This window comes from Cetorhinus maximus, chromosome 20, assembly GCF_964194155.1.
Source record: "Cetorhinus maximus chromosome 20, sCetMax3.hap1.1, whole genome shotgun sequence".
Taxonomy (NCBI): domain Eukaryota; kingdom Metazoa; phylum Chordata; class Chondrichthyes; order Lamniformes; family Cetorhinidae; genus Cetorhinus; species Cetorhinus maximus.
The window spans coordinates 33,334,419-33,352,177 of NC_135898.1; the positions used below are offsets into that span (position 1 = coordinate 33,334,419).

Below are 17,759 nucleotides of genomic sequence, written 5' to 3' on the forward strand. Positions count from 1 at the left end.
TTCAAGTGAAGCCCGTCCCACTGGAACAACTCCCTTCTACCCCAGTACTGGTGCCAGTGACCCATTCCTCCCACACCAATCTTTGAGCTGCGCATAGGAGGCAGCTATTTAGGTAATGAGCTGCGCATTGTGGGGCAGCTATTTAGGTAATGATACCCAGAGTGTGACAGGAAGGGGAAGAGTGTACAAACATTAAAAAAAGCAGCAAATTGGGTCAAAGGGGGAAAATGGTAAAAAGTCAAAATTAATGGCTTTTTTCTTAAATGCACATAGTATTCAGAACAATATAAATGAATTAATGGCACAAATAGAGGCTAATGGGTATGATCTTATTGCCATTATGGAGATATGGTTTACAAGGAGATCAAAGCTGGAAACTAAATATTCAACGGTATGTGACTTTTTGAAAGGACAGGCAGGAAGGAAAGGGTGGTGGGGTAGCTTTGTTAGCACGAGATGGAATAAGTACGATAGTAAGAAATGATCTTGGATCAGAAAATGTAGAACCCATACAGGTGGAGATAAGAAATAACAAGAGGAAGGAGACACTGGTGGGAGTAGCCTATAGGCTCCCTAACAGCAGCTATACTGTAGGATGGAGAATAAATCAGGAGATAATGAAGGCATGTAAAAAAGGCAGTACATTAATCATGGGTGACTTTAATCTTCATGTAGATTGGGAAAATCAAATTGGCAGAGGTAGCCATGAGCAAGAATTTATAGAGTGCATTGGGCCAGTTTCCTAGAACAATACATTATGGATCCAACCAGGGATCAGGCTATTTTGAATCTGGTAATGTGTAATGAGGCAGGTTTAATAAATGATCTCAGAGTAAAAGATCCCCTAGGAAACAGTGACCATAACATGGTAGAATTTAGCATTCAGTTTGAGAGTGAGAAATTCGGATCAGAAACAGCTATGCTAAACTTAAATAGTGGTATTTACAAAGGAATGAAGGCAGAGTTGGCTGGAGTGGACTGGGAAAGAAGTTTACGAGAAAAGGTGGTTGATGAACAATGGTAGATGTTTAAGAAAATAGTTAATGACTCACAACAAAGGTATATCCTAGTGAGGAAGAAGGATTCTAGGAAGAGGATAAACCAACTATGGTTAACCAAGGAAGTTAAGGATAGTATCAAATTGAAATAAAAAACCATACAATGTAGCAAAGATTAGTGGTAAACCAGAGGATTGGAAAAGTTTTAAAAACCAACAAAAGATGACCAAAAAAATAATAAAGGGGGAGAAAATAAATGTTGAGGGTAAACTAGCAAGTAATATAAAAATGGACCGTAAGAGCTTCTTTAAATATATAAAAAGGAAGAGAGAGGCCAAAGTGAACATGGGTCCCTTAGAGAATGAAGCTGGGGAAATAATATTGGGGAACCAGGAAATAGCAGAGGAGTTGAATAAATACTTTGCATAAATCTTCACATTAGAAGATACTAATAGCATTCCAAAAATACTAAATAATCAAAGGGAAAAAGTGGGGGAGGAAATAAATATAATAACTATCACTAGAGAAGAAGTACTAGGGAAACTAATGGGGCTAAAGGGCAATAAGTCCCCTGGACCTGATGGGTTGCATCCTAGGATATTAAAGGAAGTAGCTGTTGAGATAGTGGATGCACTGGTAGTAATCTTCCAATAATCCGTAGATTCTGGATAAGTCCCAGAGGATTGGGAAACTGCCAACGTCCCTTATTCAAAAAGTGAGGGAGACAAAAACTATAGCCCAGTTAGCTTAACATCCGTCATTGGGAAAATATTAGAGTCTATTATAAAGGATGTAATAGCAGAGCATTTAGAAATACATAATATAATCAAGCAGGGTCAGCATGGCTTCATGAAGGAGAAATCATGCCTGACAAATTTAGTAGAATCCTTTGAGGAGGTAGCAAGTAGGATAGATAATGGGGAACAAGCAGATGTAATACATTTGGATTTCCAAAAGGCGTTCGCTATGGTAACTCACCTAAGGCTACTTAATAAGATAAGAGTCCATGGTGTTGGGGGTAGTATATTAGCATTGATAGAGGGTTAGCTAACTAGTAGAAGACATAGAGTTGGGAAAAGGTGGGCATTTTCAGGATGGTAACCTGTAACTAGTGGAGTGCCACCGGGATCAGTGCTGGGGCCACAATTATTTACAATATTTATAATGACTTAAATGAGGGAACTGAATGTACTGTCACCAAGTTCGCAGATGACACAAGATTAGGTGGGAAGGCAAGTGAGGGTGACACAAGGAGTCTACAGAGGGATATAGACAGGTTAAGTGAGTGGGCAAAAACTTGGCAGATGGAATATAATGTGGGAAAATGTGAAGTTATGCACTTTGGCAGGAAAAATAGAGGAGCTGAATATTATTTAAATGGAGAAAGACTGCAGAAAGCTGCAGCACAGAGGTATTTGGGGGTCACCGTACATGAATCCCAAAAAGCTAACATACAAGTTCAGCAGGTAATAGGGAAGGCAAATGGAATGTTGGCCTTTATTTCAAAGGGAATGGAATATAAAAATAGGGAAGTCTTGCTAAAACTATACAAGGCACTAGTTAGACCACACCTAGAATACTATGAACAATTTTGGTCCCCTTATCTAAGGAAAGATATACTGGCATTGGAGGCAGTCCAGAGAAGGTTCACTAGGTTGATCCTGGGTACAGATCAATTTTCTTATGAGGAGAGGCTGAGTAGGTTGGGCCTGTACTCATTGGAGTTTAGCAGAATGAGAGGCGACCTTATGGAAACATATATGATTCTTAGGGGGCTTGACAGGGTAGATGCTGAGAGGTTGTTTCCCCTTTTGGGAGAGTCTAGGACCAGAGGGCATAATCTCAGAGTAAGGGGTCGCCCATTTAAAACAGAGATGAGGAGGAATTTCTTCTCTCAGAGAGTAGTGAATCTGTGGAATTCTTTACCACAGAGGGCTGTAGAGGCTGAAATGGACAGATTTTTAATCAGTAAGGTAATCAAGGGTTATGGGGAAAGGCAGGAAAGTGGAATTGAGGATTATTAGATCAGCCAAGATTTCATTGAATGTCAGAGCAGACTCGATGGGCCGGATGGCCTACCTCTACTCCTATGTCTTGTGGTCTTATGGGAGATGGGCTGATTACTGTGCATGGAAGAGAGGAGAGGAGAGGGGTACATGTTGGGAAGATATGGGAAGAGGACCTTCCCTTAGTCTTCTGTCCCTGGAGAATATAGACCTTGGCTGAAGCCTACATGAGTACATGTAATAACATTATTACAAAGTCCTTTAAAAACAGAGACTTTCATATTTCTCTGAGGTATTATCTGTTGGTCAACAATATACAAACTTTAATGATTATATATTCTATGTTACTCTGCTGCTTTATTGCTAATTTGTTTTTGCTGGTATCCGGAGTCACATTAATTTTTAAGTGTTGAAAGGGGGCCACTTTGAAAAATAGCTTGGGAAGCACTGGCTTACTGTTTTGTTTGAAGGTCAACAATGCAGCACTCCCTCAGCACTACACTACAGCATCTGCCTGGAGTGGGACTTGGGCCCATTACTTAATCGGAATTGAGGGTGTTACCATGGGAGACAGTGCAGTAGTTACACCAGCTAATGCCTGAGTGGCAGTGACAGAAACAGATGCTGCTGAAAGTGAGGTAACAATATGGGGGTAATTCTCACTTTGGGGGCAGGCAGAAAACTGGAGGTTGCAAATTGGTTATATTATACACCCCACTCCATTAAAATCATTGGAGTGGAACACAAGGTTCAGTGTATAGTGAGCAGCTAATCTGCAATTGCCAGTATTCAGCCTCCAAATTGTATTTAAAAACAAAAAACTACTGCGGATGCTGGAAATCCAAAACAAAAACAGAATTACCTGGAAAAACTCAGCAGGTCTGGCAGCATCGGTGGAGAAGAAAAGAGTCGGTGTTTCGGGTCCACACGAACCTTCAACAGAACTGAAGTATAGTTAGGAGAGGGGTGAAATATAAGCTGGTTTAAGGTGGGGGCGGGGGGAGAGAAGTTGAGGTTGGGGTGGTTGTAGGGACAAGCAAGCAGTGATAGGAGCAGATAATTAAAAGATGTCACAGACAAAAGGATCAAAGAGGTGTTGAAGGTGGTGATATTATCTAAGAAAAGTGCTAATTAAGAATGGATGGCAGGACACTCAAGGTACAGCTCTAGTGGGGGTGGGGTGGAAAGATTGACAAGGTATTAGTTGTAGATTTAAAAATAACGGAAATAGGTGGGAAAAGAAAAATCTATATAAATTATTGAAAACAATTTCTGATGATAGATTGTCCACCAATATCCATTACAAGCCTACCGACTCCCACAGCTACCTCGACTACAGCTCCTCACACCCCGCTTCCTGTAAGGACTCCATCCCATTCTCTCAGTTCCTTCGCCTCCGTCGCATCTGTTCTGATGACGCTACCTTGAAAAACAGTTCCTCTGACATGTCCTCCTTCTTCCTTAACCGAGGTTTTCCACCCACGGTCGTTGACAGGGCCCTCAACCGTGTCCGGCCCATCTCCCGCGCATCCACCCTCACGCCTTCTCCTCCCTCCCAGAAACATGATAGGGTCCCCCTTGTCCTCACTTATCACCCCACCAGCCTCCGCATTCAAAGGATCATCCTCCGCCATTTCCGCCAACTCCAGCATGATGCCACCACCAAACACATCTTTCCTTCACCCCCCCTGGCGGCATTCTGTAGGGATCGTTCCCTCCGGGACACCCTGGTCCTCTCCTCCATCACCCCCTACTCCTCAACCCCCACCTATGGCACCTCCCCATGCCCACGCAGAAGATGCAACACCTGCCCCTTCACTTCCTCTCTCCTCACCATCCAAGGGCCCAAACACTGCTTTCAAGTGAAGCAGCATTTCACTTGCATTTCCCCTAACTTAGTCTACTGCATTCGTTGCTCCCAATGCGTTCTCCTCTACATTGGAGAGACCAAATGCAAACTGGGCGACCACTTTGCAGAACACCTGCGGTCTGTCCGCAAGAAAGACCCAGACCTCCCTGTCACTTGCCATTTTAACACTCCACCCTGCTCTCTTGCCCACATGTCTGTCCTTGGCTTGCTGCATTGTTCCAGTGAAGCCCAACGCAAACTGGAGGAACAGCACCTCATCTTCTGACTAGGCACTTTACAGCCTTCCGGGCTGAATATTGAATTCAACAACTTTATATCTTAAACTCCCCCTCCCCCCATCCCCACCCCGTTTCCTCCCCCTCCCTTTTTTTTTGTTTTCAATAATTTATATAGATTTTTATTTTCCCACCTAGTTCTATTATTTTTAAATCTACAACTAATACCTTGTCAATCTTTCCACCCCACCCCCACTAGAGCTGTACCTTGAGTGTCCTGCCATCCATTCTTAATTAGTACTTTTCTTAGATAATATCACCACCTTCAACACCTCTTTGATCCTTTTGTCTGTGACATCTTTTGATTATCTGCTCCTATCACTGCTTGCTTGTCCCTACAACCACCCCACCCTCAACTTCTCTCCTCCCGCCCCCCACCTTAAACCAGCTTATATTTCACCCCTCTCCTAACTATACTTCAGTTCTGTTGAAGGTTCGTGTGGACCCGAAACGCCGACCCTTTTCTTCTCCACCGATGCTGCCAGACCTGCTGAGTTTTTCCAGGTAATTCTGTTTTTGTTCCAAATTGTATTTGCTGTTCTCCATATTCTTATTGAGAGGCTAACTCTAACAAACACAGCCTATGGGTGTGGGTTAGTACAATGTCTGAGAAAAATCAATGGCACCTATGTAATAAAATAAGCTCTAATATGGCAGGCAGGAAGTGTACGCACATTGCAAGTCTGCATTAACTCCTCTGGTGGTGATGGTGTGCTACAGTTCACTCAGGGAGCCCGAGTTGCCATGGCAACTTACACTTTTACATGCGTATTGTAATCTGGAGCTATGGATAGCGATGGTCGAGGCTCCGCTGTTCTTCCCATCACATGTCTGACCAGGAATCTCTCCTTTGTGTTCCACCTGCTTTTGGCATATATTGGTAGGATTTGTAGGTTGATGCTCTACCTATTTTGGCCACGTTTTGAATACACCTCCCTTACCCATGTAGACCTATAGTGGGACTCAAACCCAGAGGCTCTAGCTCAGAAGCAGGGACACTACCCAATGCACCACATGACCTACTGTTATCTCCTCTACACAGACAAATAAGAGACCTACCAGCTATCTGAGACCCACATTGTAGTATTCAGTTCTTGGTGATAGTTGCATTCACTAACCCCAGCTCAACCAATAACCCAATCTTAAAGAGACCAGTGCAGCCACCACCAGAAATTCATCCAGAAGATCTAAAAATACACTTAGCTGAATGCAGAGCTGGGAGACACAAGGGTGCTGCTTCCCAGCCCAGGCAAAACTGTGCCACTGCCACTGTCCACTCACCACCTTCCCCACCCACGTCTCGAATATCTCTTTGGCTATCACCCCCACCCACCCCCATGACCCTATGCCAGTCACCTTCACTTTCCCAAATGCCCTCCTCTCCTGGTTGTGCCCTCCCATCACCAATCACCTTTAAATGGCATCCTGTAAATTGAAACCTGTTCACCAGCAAGCTGCCTGGGCATCCCTGACAGCTCGTCGGTCTCCTTGAAATGAGGTCCAAATCAAGACCCAAAAGTGCACCATGGCTCTATCCATTCAGGTGCAGGGAACATTGTGTGCAGTTTGTGCAGAAAACTGTACAAATTTCTCTACCATTGTCCTTCAACTCTTAGCACTGGGTTTGTAAACAGCCCATATTAAAGGGCTGAATGTTTCCGCTCACTGCTGATGTGAGGATTTACATGGAATCTGGGTCGCCTCAGCTTGGTTCCTAGTGCCTGCTGGCCCACAGCCCAGTCAGAATTTACTTTCACCTAGAGATCTTTTTGAGTCGATCCACAAGGACACCTGGTGTGGGAAATCAAACCACAATGCAATAAGTGGGAACTCTTCTGTGGCTGGATATGGTGACAAGCATATCAGTAGGCACAGGAGAAATAACACATCAGCTACGCCTGATGATTAACACATTCTTACAGCAGTCCTGCATGCCATTTTTTAATTGTTTCATGGGTTTCGCTGGTAATAAAGGACAGCATTTGTTGCTCATCCCTAATTGCCCTTGAACTGAGTGACTTGCTCAGCCATTTCAGAGGGCAGTGAGGACTTCAGCAGCAGGAAAGATGAGGTGGGCTTAATGAGGGTAATATAAAAGTGGAAATAGATGGTCATTGTGAGTGATAAAAAAAGGATTGGAACTCAGCTCAGGCTCAAATAGGATACGAAGGTTGCAAACAGTCTTCAATGAAAGAGAGAAGTACATTTATACAGAACCTTACAGTTTTCTTAAATGTCACAAATCACTTCGCATAGAATGACTTAATGTCCATTGGCAAACAGGTCAGCCACCTTATATGTAACATAGTCCCCTGTATTGAGGTGAATGATCAGTTGATCAGTATTGGTGATGTTAGTTGGAGGCATTGGAGGCCAGATTAGCCAGGACACTGGCTAACATCAACCACAGCAATGTGGTTGACTCTTAACTGCCCTCTGAAATGGCCTAGCCAAGCCATTCAGTTCAAGGGCAATTAGGGATGGGCAACATATGCTGGCCTTCCCAGTGACGTCCCACGGAAGAATAAATTTACCAAAAAAAATCAGGTAGAATTTAGTGCCATGGGAGATAATTGTGTGGAATGTCAGTGTGGGAGTGGGAGGAATAGCCTGTCCTTAATTCTAAAGCTGTAAAGAATCAGCAAGAATTCCTGAGATGCAGTAAAGCAGAAAGAGGGAGGAGGTTTGGTATGGAGGCAGAAGAGTTCCACAATGGCTGTGGGTGATTTATTTTTCTCCTTTAAATTGAATGAGCACAAATTATCCAAAAATTAGATTGGCCGGGAGCTGTCTAGCCCCAGCAGTGCCAGATGCTGCAGTGGACATGACTGGGACTGTAAACGGTTTCCGATTGGGATGGGGAGGTGACACCCAGGGGCTTGGGCAGGAGGGTTGTGGGAGTGTTGATGGAGAGGTCAGAGGTTAAGGGAGCACCCACAGGGGCCACACCGTTTGGGGGTGGGGGGGTACCCGCTGTTGAAAAGAGGCTGCTGATGGAGACGGCTCCCCAACTTTCCCACCCGACACCTAAGCAAGGTCACTTTTAGGGCTCCTCCCTCTGCTCCTGAACTCCACCAGCCAGCCTGAAAATTGAGGCTGTGTGGAAAAAGGCCCTTAAGTGGTCAATAACTGGCCACTTAAGGGCCCCAATTAGGGTAAGGGTGAGTGGGCTGGCCTAGGCCTCACCGGTCCCACCATAAAATCGCGGAAAGGCCAGGATAAGTGAGTGCCTGGAGGAAAGACCATGCTGAAGAATTTTACACCCCCCTCCCCCGCCCCCACCCCAACTGCAAACTCGCTGGCAGGGGAACAAAAATCCTGCCCCTAGAGTGGGATTTGCACCCAAAACCTGCTGGGCCAGAGGCAGGGGTGCTATCAACTGAACCACAGCCAGCACATGTACAGTAGATAGAAATTAGAAGAAATCTGTCAGTAACCAGAACTTACATTTGGTATCTAACATATGGCCAATTATTTAGGAATAGTTCATAAATTGAAGAAGAGAATTACAATGGTTAACAGATGGTAGATTTATCCTTCAATAATCAATCTAACTTGCCATAATTAAAGACATGTTGGCCCCACATGGAGATATGAAATCAATTTTGTCAGTGCCTGTGTCTTCCAGATATAAGAAACACAGACTATTTCCCAGAATTAAATAAGTGCTGTTGATAAATTCTGCTGCATTCTGCTCATGGCCTGCCATTTAGTGGGGATTAACTGACGATGACAGTATGAGAGGCCAACAAAAATACATCTGTCCTGAAGGGGACAAGGGGCAATTTAGTTCCAGTCCTGAGGTGCACTATGTCTCTTTTTTGCTCTCTTTCTCTTTTCTCTGGAAAATATTTTCTTCCATTCTCCAGAATTAACTTCTCTCACCCTGATGGGCTGTTTGACCAATGGCCATGAACTTCCGATTGAAGTAGCGGTGAACTCAGAGACATTTGTCACTGTTCCACATTGGGACCAAGAGGAAGTAATGTAGTTAAAAGCAAACTTGCTGAACAGCTAACATCCAGCACCGGGAGGGCAGGAGGGCTCTTGAAATTGAAGCAGGCAAAATGAATGAAAGCAGCAGAGCCGGACACAAGGGGTGGACCAATGGCGGGCACCAGAGAGAATCAGTGGCAGGAACTGGGAGGCACACAGAGTTGGGCAGAGGGATAGACAGAAGCGGGCAGAGGGTCTGACAGAGGCAGGCAGAGGGGTGGGCAGAAGCAGGCAGAGGGGTGGACAGAAGCGGGCAGAGGGGTGGACAGAGGTGGGCAGAGGGGTGGACAGAGGTGGGCAGAAGGGTGGACAGAGTTGGCAGAGGGATAGACAGAGGTGGGAAGGGCAGAAGCAGGCCCTGGAGAGGATCAGAGGTGGACATGGGAGTGATGGGAACTAAAGGGGCAGAGGTGGACACTGAGAAAATGGGAGAGGTGGGAATGGGAGGGGCATAGGTGGGCACGGAAGAGAGGCGGAGATGGGCACTGAGAGAGGAGCAGAGGTAGCCATGGGACAGTGGCAGAAATTGGGCTGTGCGCTACGCAGAATGCAAATGATCACAGGAATGGATAGCAAGTGCTATATGTTTCCTCAAAGCAGTTTCTCTGGATACAATTGCTGTCTGTGACTGATAATATCACATGGTGAATATGGGCCAATGGATAATGTGCTAGAAGTGTTTACACCAATATACCATGTACAAGCATACACCCTTGAACGCATAATGGTGGGTGCTTGAAGCACAGGGCTTCTGGGTCTTAGCCTTTGCAAACTGCATGTACCCTTCTCTGCTTCGAACCTGTCCTCCAACTCATTCCCAGACCTCCATTGCTTTTTTAAAAACACACCAAGGCTTTGTATTTATATAATACAATATAATGTCCCAAAGCATTTCACAAAAACACTATCAAATGATATTTTGACAAGGAACCAAAGCTTAGTCAAAAGTTTTTAATAAGCATTTTCAAAGAGGAGAGAGCAAGATATACAGGCAAAGAGGTTTAGGGGGATATTCAAGAACTTGGGGCGTAGACAGCTGAAGGCACAACTGCCAATGGTGGGCTGATGGAAATTGAAGATGCCCAAGAGGCCAGGATTCGAGAAGTGCAGATATTTTTATACCTATAGCTGACTATTCTATAGGTTCAATCATGGCATTCAAAAAGGATTTGGATCATTACCTGAAAAGGAAAAAAATATTGCAGGGCTTTGGAGGAAAAGGCAGAGAAGTGGCATTAGGTGGATCACTCTAGCAGAGGGCCAGCATGGGCACAATGGGGCAAATGGCCTCCTTCTGTGCTGTAAACACATTCTATATGTTTCTATGATCTCAGAGAACCCTAAGATTGGAGGGGATTAAAAAGAAAAGAAGGATGGAGTGATTTGAAAACAAGGATAAGCATTTCAAATCGAGGCTTATGGGAAGCCAACATATGAAAAATATGAAACTACTGCACTCACTGTATGAAATCAGGAGGCTAATTAACCAATCTGGCACTTTCAGATGTATTACACCCAGTAAAGTCATATCACATTGCTCATCTGCAAGATATGAACTTTATTCAATGTGGACTCTTTGAAATTGACTTGTTCTTTTATAAATGGCCAATGTGGTGCAAAGATGACTATCGAAGGCTCAGATGACCTGACTTTCCAGAAGGAATAGACAGTTCGGACCAGTGCTCTTATTTCCCAGTTTTTATTGTTTTTTCGTTCTGGGTTATGTATTCAAGAACTGCCTCACCGTCTCACAAGGATAAAAGGATACATTCCGGACTAAGGCCGGGATTTTCCAGCCCAGTCGGGGGTGGGTCCCACCACGGGGAGGCGACACCCCAGCCAGGCGTCCATTGACTTGCGGCAGGACTGGAAGATCCCGGTGGCAGGTGGGTGCGGAAAATCCCGCCCTAAGAGCTGTCACTGCAGCCATCCTGAAACCATCAAGAGATATTCCTGAATTGAATGGGCATTTCTGAAACAAAGAAGGTGATTTTATTAACCTGCTTGCCCCGATGCCCCACTCAGGATGAGTGTCTTAAAACAATAAACCAGGATGTGGATAATCAACCTAAGACCACCACCCTATATGGAAAATGAACTGAAATTGTGTGGATCACATGGTATGGCAGCCATGTTGGTCCCTTTGTAATCTTGACGTGATAAATGCAGAAAGTAAGGCACAGCAGCAACAGAAATGGCAGTAACTTCTGTGCCTTAAAAGAACCAAAGGCTGTGACATTGCAAGGTCTCCAAGCCTGTCCATTTCTGGTCCACTATTACAGCAAACTGACCTCCTGGTAACAAGACTACAAGCAACTAACCTTGTGAGCTGCTGGAAGTCCATCTCTTCAAGAAAATCCTGACTTTGGCTGTTGAATTCACCTAAACTACCCTTCAGGAGTGAAGACATCTTCTTCATCAGGCCTGCAATGTGGGTTTTTCAAGACAATCACATGGATTATGAACTGTTCTTTATCTTCTAACCTGTAAAAGTGCACTATTCTCTTCAACTGTATTCTCTTTGCGTGTGTTTGTGTGTGTGATTGTGTGAGTGAGTGCTGTAGGGTTAGGTTTGGGATAAAAAGCATGTAAATAAACAATAATCTTTATTTAAACCTACGGAAAGCTTGCTGTTGGTTATTTAAATTGTCCACACACTCAGGGGTTAAAAAAACACACACATCTTCCTCCCAAAAGCTTACTGATTGTGGAAAGTTAGGAAGGGAACAGAAATTCCTCTTCCACCCTGTCCGTAACAATATGATACTTCATCCCTGATTCCATAGGCCACCCTCTCTTCAGGGATAACTGCCTGTTGACAGGACCAGGTCAATGAATCTACCCTCACATATGCACAGGGTATACAGATTCTGTGGGTTCTGCTGAAACAAAGGATCTTCAAGGTCATTTTCCTTAGTTTGTATTTACAGTGCTGTCATCACCACTCCGCTACATTCCATCCAATACCTCAGCTTCTTTCGATGTGCCAAGGTTGTGAGGTGTCGTCCCTGCCCAGAATCCCAAAGAATTCCTCACCTTGTTCTTCTTCTTGTAGGACTTTTGCTCAATAGGTTTCAAAAGCACCTTTTGGAAGAATGAAAGGGCAAATGTTTAGTGAAACAAATTGATAATAGAACAAATTAAAATGTGCATGCAATAGGAAGAGAGACTTGTCTTTCTAGAGAACCTTTCACACTCTCAGGACTTCCCAAAGCACTTTACAGTCAATGAAGTACTTTTTTAAGTGTAGTCACTGTTGCAATGTAGGAAATATGGCAGCAAATTTGTGCACAGCAAGCTCCCACAAACAGCAATTTGATAATGACTGAATAATCTATTTTTAGTCAAGTTTATTGAGGGATAAATATTGTCCAGGACACCAGGAGAACACCCCTGCTCTTTTCTGAAAAAGCCCATGGAGTCTTTTATTCCCTGGGAGGTCAGTCAGGGCCCCCATTTAGTGCCTCACCCTGAAGGACAGCACTTGTAGCAGTGCAGCATTCCCTCAGCACAGAAAAAGTTAGGACTTACCAAAGATTTTTTTTGCAGGTTTCCATAGGCAAAAGGCACTTTGAGATACAAATGCTTTTGATAGCAGGGAATCTGCTATTCACTATTCTATACAATAAAATCTAAAAGCCTGGTGTCTGGCAGGGCTTTGTTAACCCTTCCAGCTCTGCAGCTCCTTTCTGCCATGGGTGAAATATTAGCAGTTTTTAATTCAACCCTTTCCTTGCCTGAACTGATAATGATATGCACATTTTAAACATATGCATATTATAATTAATGCTGGTCACACTTAAAACTCTGCTGCACAACACGTTATATCCCTAAGGCAACTGTGACATTATTAGTGCGATCTTGCATTACAGCTCTCTGTTGTCCTCTAGGCAACTTGTTAAGACAATGTTAGTTCAAACACTAAAGTGAGGTTAAAACTATTAAACTCTTTGTTCTGTACAATTATGGGTGCACTGAATTCATGAAATTGTTAATTTGCTCTGCGGTTTATCCCAGGAAAATGTTCTGTTTAACTCTTTAAGAGGATATTCGCAATGATACAGTGATTACTCTTACTGGGCAATGCGAAATAAGAGCCTTTCGCAACTGCAGAATTTCCAAGAGTGTTTTAGAGCCAATGAAGTACAATTGATGTGTTGTCACTGTGATAATATAGGAAACAGGGCAGACAATTCACGCACAGCAAGATCCCACAAACAACTGTGTGAAAATGAGCAGACCATATGTTGATGTTAGCTGAGGGATAAATATTGGCCAGGACACCCAGGAGAACTCCACTGCTCTTGTTTAAATAGTGCCATGGGATTGTTTATATCCATCTGTGATGGTGGAGGTTGTAAGCTGGTAAGTTCTAATTTCAGAATGATTACTGAGACATTGATATGTTCAAATAACAACTGGTTTATTTTGCACAACTCAACAATGTACAGCTATCCCTAAAGCCATGAACATTCTCCCTCTCCTCTCCTAGTTATGCATTCTCTTGCATCAACATTAAGGAAGGTGCTATTTACACAGTCCCACAAACCCTAATAGTACATCTGCCCCCAAGTCTTCTTCATTTTTTTTTACATTTATATTTACATACTACCCCATCTCCCCCCAAGTCTCTGACATCACAGATTCAACCTGTCAGGAGGTTTCACAACTCTCCCTGATTGTGTTCTTGTCAGACTTGGAAGGTCAGTAGTCTCTCTTTGAACTCATTCTTCCTGACTTGGATGGTCTTCATTGAGAGTTGTAGTATCTGATTCTTTATTAATTTCTGACTCAACATCTGGTTCTTCCAAATGTACATTCTGAAGTGTGCACTGAATAGGATCTCTGTTGATTTTCATCTCTCTGGACCATTACTCCTTCTTTCCCTCGGTCTGAATTCTGGATCTGGACATGACCCATTTCTTCCTCACTTTACTGTTATACTTTTCTCCATCACGTTTCCCTCTCTCTTCATTTGATTTTAAAAGTTTATCCCTTCATTTGCATTTTACATGTTCCCTCTTCTTGCTTCTTGAGTTTGCCCTCTCTCCTTTGTTTGATTTTTTTCGTCCTTCCTTACTTCTGGAGTGATGACTCCTTGCAATCTCTCATTCTTGAATTCTCGGATAGCCTAGACTTCTAGCCCTGGAAGTAATTCTTTAGATAGAATGGGACACTGTGAGGAGTCCACCTGAACAATGTCTTGGTTTCCCTCAAAATCCAGCAGACCTTGTTTATCAGTAAGTTCACTTTCTCCCCACGGTGAAAAGGCTGACATTGCATGGTTTGGTTCCATGTGTAGGTTTTGATTTCTTTGACTGCTAGCATCCTTGATGTCCACTTTTGGTGGATGGAGAGGTGTAGATGTACTTTGCAGAAGGTCACTGCTGTTAGATGAATGTGGTATTCAAACAGAGTATTCCATCATCAGGTTTTCACCTTCTACTTTCAAAGCAATATTACAGAGTGATCACTCTCCCCCGTCCTGAACGTTGGGTAGTTTCAAGGATTCATTTCTGACGTCAGCCTTGGATTCTTGTTAATTGATTTCTTCCACATTCCTGATAAGATTGAGGTCTACACAAGCTCTTCTACTTAAAAGAAAGAATTCCTAATTCTGTAGGACAGACAATGTTTCCAATGTCTGCTTTCCCCTGCACTGGAGTGTTGCTGGTAACTTCCCCCTGACTTTTAGTTCAATCCCTCCTGGACCATATAGCTGGGCTTCCGTTGGCACAGGCAATACGTTGTTAACCACGGTTCATTGTCTGATAAAACCGTTATACTTGCTCTAGTATCTAGGTTAAAGTTGGTGAAATGACCATTGACATATATATCTGTGTTCCAGAGTGCATGATTGGGGTCATTGATCCTATCCAGGAAATAATTTTGTTCCTCTTTTGGTGGAACTTCTTCAACTTCATTAATAGCCTTATGCGTGAAGACGTTTCCTTTGAAAGCTGTGAAGTTAGAGGCTTTACTTTGGCATATCTTCCTGAAGTGGCCCAATTCTTCTGCAGGGAAAGCATTCTGCAATGTTTGCAGCATACTTTGCACATGTGGGTCTTTTTGGTACCACAGCACTAGCAGCATTTTAAGGCATCTTGCAGTTTCCCTCTAAATTGTACCTTTTTTCTGATGCTTCTTTAATATTCCTGGGCTTAAGGAACTGTTTGGCCCACTGGAGATTTCCTGGGACAAGTTTTTTCTTCACCTCTCAGTATTGCCCTGTTCTGTTTACATACCTCCGTTTGTCTTGCTAAGATGAGGTCTTCATTAGATTGAAATGAGTCTGAGAGGGATTCATCGATAACACCAACTATAATGTCAACATGTATTAATTCTGTTTTTAGGTCTCCATGCTTGCATCCTTCAACCAGCCTGGAAAGGTCATTAATAAAAGTATCTACTGGTTCAACTGGTTTCTGGTCCCTTCTGTTGAATTTGGCCCTTTCCAGAATCTCATTGCTCCTCAGGTTGAAATAGTTATCAAAGGTGTTTAAGATGTCTTCAAACTTATCAGAGGTCTCATTGATGCCCTGTCTTGCAATAACATCATCTGCTACTGTTCCTATGGAGTAATGTGTTAACCTGTTCAGCTTCAGACTTAATGTCCAATCTTGAAGCAAATCAGAACCTCAAGATGTTTTTCTCCAAAATGCCCAGATTGGAGTTTGATTTGGTCCTTACATGTGTCCAAATCTCTCGAGTAGTATAAATTTAGGATCCATAGCTTTTTGTCAGCTTACCCAAAGTTTTCAATTTTCTTTCTGGTATTTGAAACTTTCCTGTGCTGTTCAGTCCCTCACCAAGACACGCTACAGTACTGTCTCTCCCTGGGGGATCTTTCAGCTCTACTTGGTACTTATTCCTTGAGCGCTGTAAAGCTGTTAAAAACTGCTTTGCTTTAAGTTATTTCAATAATCCCTTCACTCCTTTCCCCGAAGCGTCAAGTGTTTGCAGCCGCTTTTTTTTTTGTGCTGCCTTGTGTTTGCCATGTGTAAAGGTGCTAACCTTGAACCCAGGCTGTCGGGTTTTTTGTAATCTGCCCTTGCTTGGGATCTGGTTTTCCCTGTGCTGCCTGGCCAGTGTACCGTTAAAATCAATCCTTACCCTTTGTAAGGGTTTCTCACCTATTCCACAATCTTTGCTTGGTTCTCTGACTCGAAGCCTACGATTGCTGGATTGGGATTTTCTTCACAGACCACCACGTGATGCTTTGCAGCCCTGAATGACTTTGAAAGTTGATTTCATGACTCTTCCTGCCTTCACTTCATCTAGGGGACAACTTTGGAGTTCTTCAACAGTGTTTTACAGAGTTCTGCAGTTTTGTCACCTCTTTTACAACTGTGACATTTAATCTCCTTTCAAGTTGAATTTTCAGTGTTTTGCGGTCCTTCACCACTGCTGTCACCATGTTGTGTTTTGGTTAGTCTAACTTTGGAATGATTACTGAGAGACTGGTGTGTTCAAACAACAACTGGTTTATTTTACACAACTGAACCATGTACAACTATCCATGACTAGATGTTACCGTGAAGCCCTCTCCTCTCCTAGTCATGTGTTCTCTTACATCATAATTATGGGAGGTGCTATTTACACAGTCCCACACATTAAGCCTTACAAACCCTAATACTATAGCAGGAGCCTAATTTCAATATCTCATCCAAAAGATGGTGCCACTGAAAGTGAAGCGCTCCCTCAGTGCTACATTGGAGATTTGGCCTGGATTAGGTACTCAAATCTGGACTGGAACTTGAACCCACAAACATCAGACTCTGAGACAGGAGTGTTCCCACTGCTAATACCCAAGTCAATATTAAAGAGCAGTTAACCATCGAGATCTTTTTGATTAGTGAAGGCTTGAGTGCTTTGGTTCTGAGCTGAGTTATCAATAACAATAACCTGTATTTATTCTGGCCTGAATCCTCAAATCAGTGGCCACTGCCTGCAAAGATTTTCCCAGATCTTCCAGGATCTTCCGATCCCAGCTGGAGGGGAAATGCACAGCGCAGCGATTCCCGGGGAAAGGAAGACACATTCCCTTTTTAGGCACTAGCTTCCATATTTGGGTAAGTTTTTAAAGACCCAGTCTTTGAGTGTAGGTTAGTGAGTGAATGGGTGAATGGGTAGATGGGTGAGGTGGGTAGGTGGGTGAGTGGGTAGTTGGGTCGGGTCGGGGGTTAGTTGAGTGGCCGGGGGGGGGGCATTTGAGGTCGGGGGTTAGTTGGATGGTTTGGGGGTGGTCAGGGGTTTGGAAGGGTAGTCGAGTCTGGTCGGGGAGGAGTCAGGGGGATGGGGGCACTAGTCAGTTGATTGGGGGGGAGTAGTCAAGTAGCCGTGGGGGGTTGGGGGGGGTTGTGTTGGTGATTGGGGGGAATGGTTGTGGAGTTACCTAGCTGCTAGATCAGGTGTGAATCCGTCTAACATTTCCTGGGTAACTATCCAGGTAAATCATGCAGATCTAGTCCAAGTCTCCAAGTCTAGCTCAGAGCCAGGGATACTCGCGCAGGCTCCCGGGCAACAGGGTACTGCGCTTCAGAAGTTTTAACTTCCCAGGCAATTCCTGCAGCATCCAGACATACATTTTTGTCATTACATCCAGTCTCTGACA

The 17,759-nt window shown here is 43.7% G+C and overlaps 1 protein-coding gene across 1 annotated transcript in view; it reads left to right on the forward strand.

Moving 5' to 3' along the window:
* Window positions 1–17,759, forward strand: part of LOC144695011 (catenin alpha-3-like) — a 1,693,436-nt gene that overhangs the window by 1,521,674 nt on the left and 154,003 nt on the right. The gene's annotated exons all lie outside the window — the stretch shown is intronic.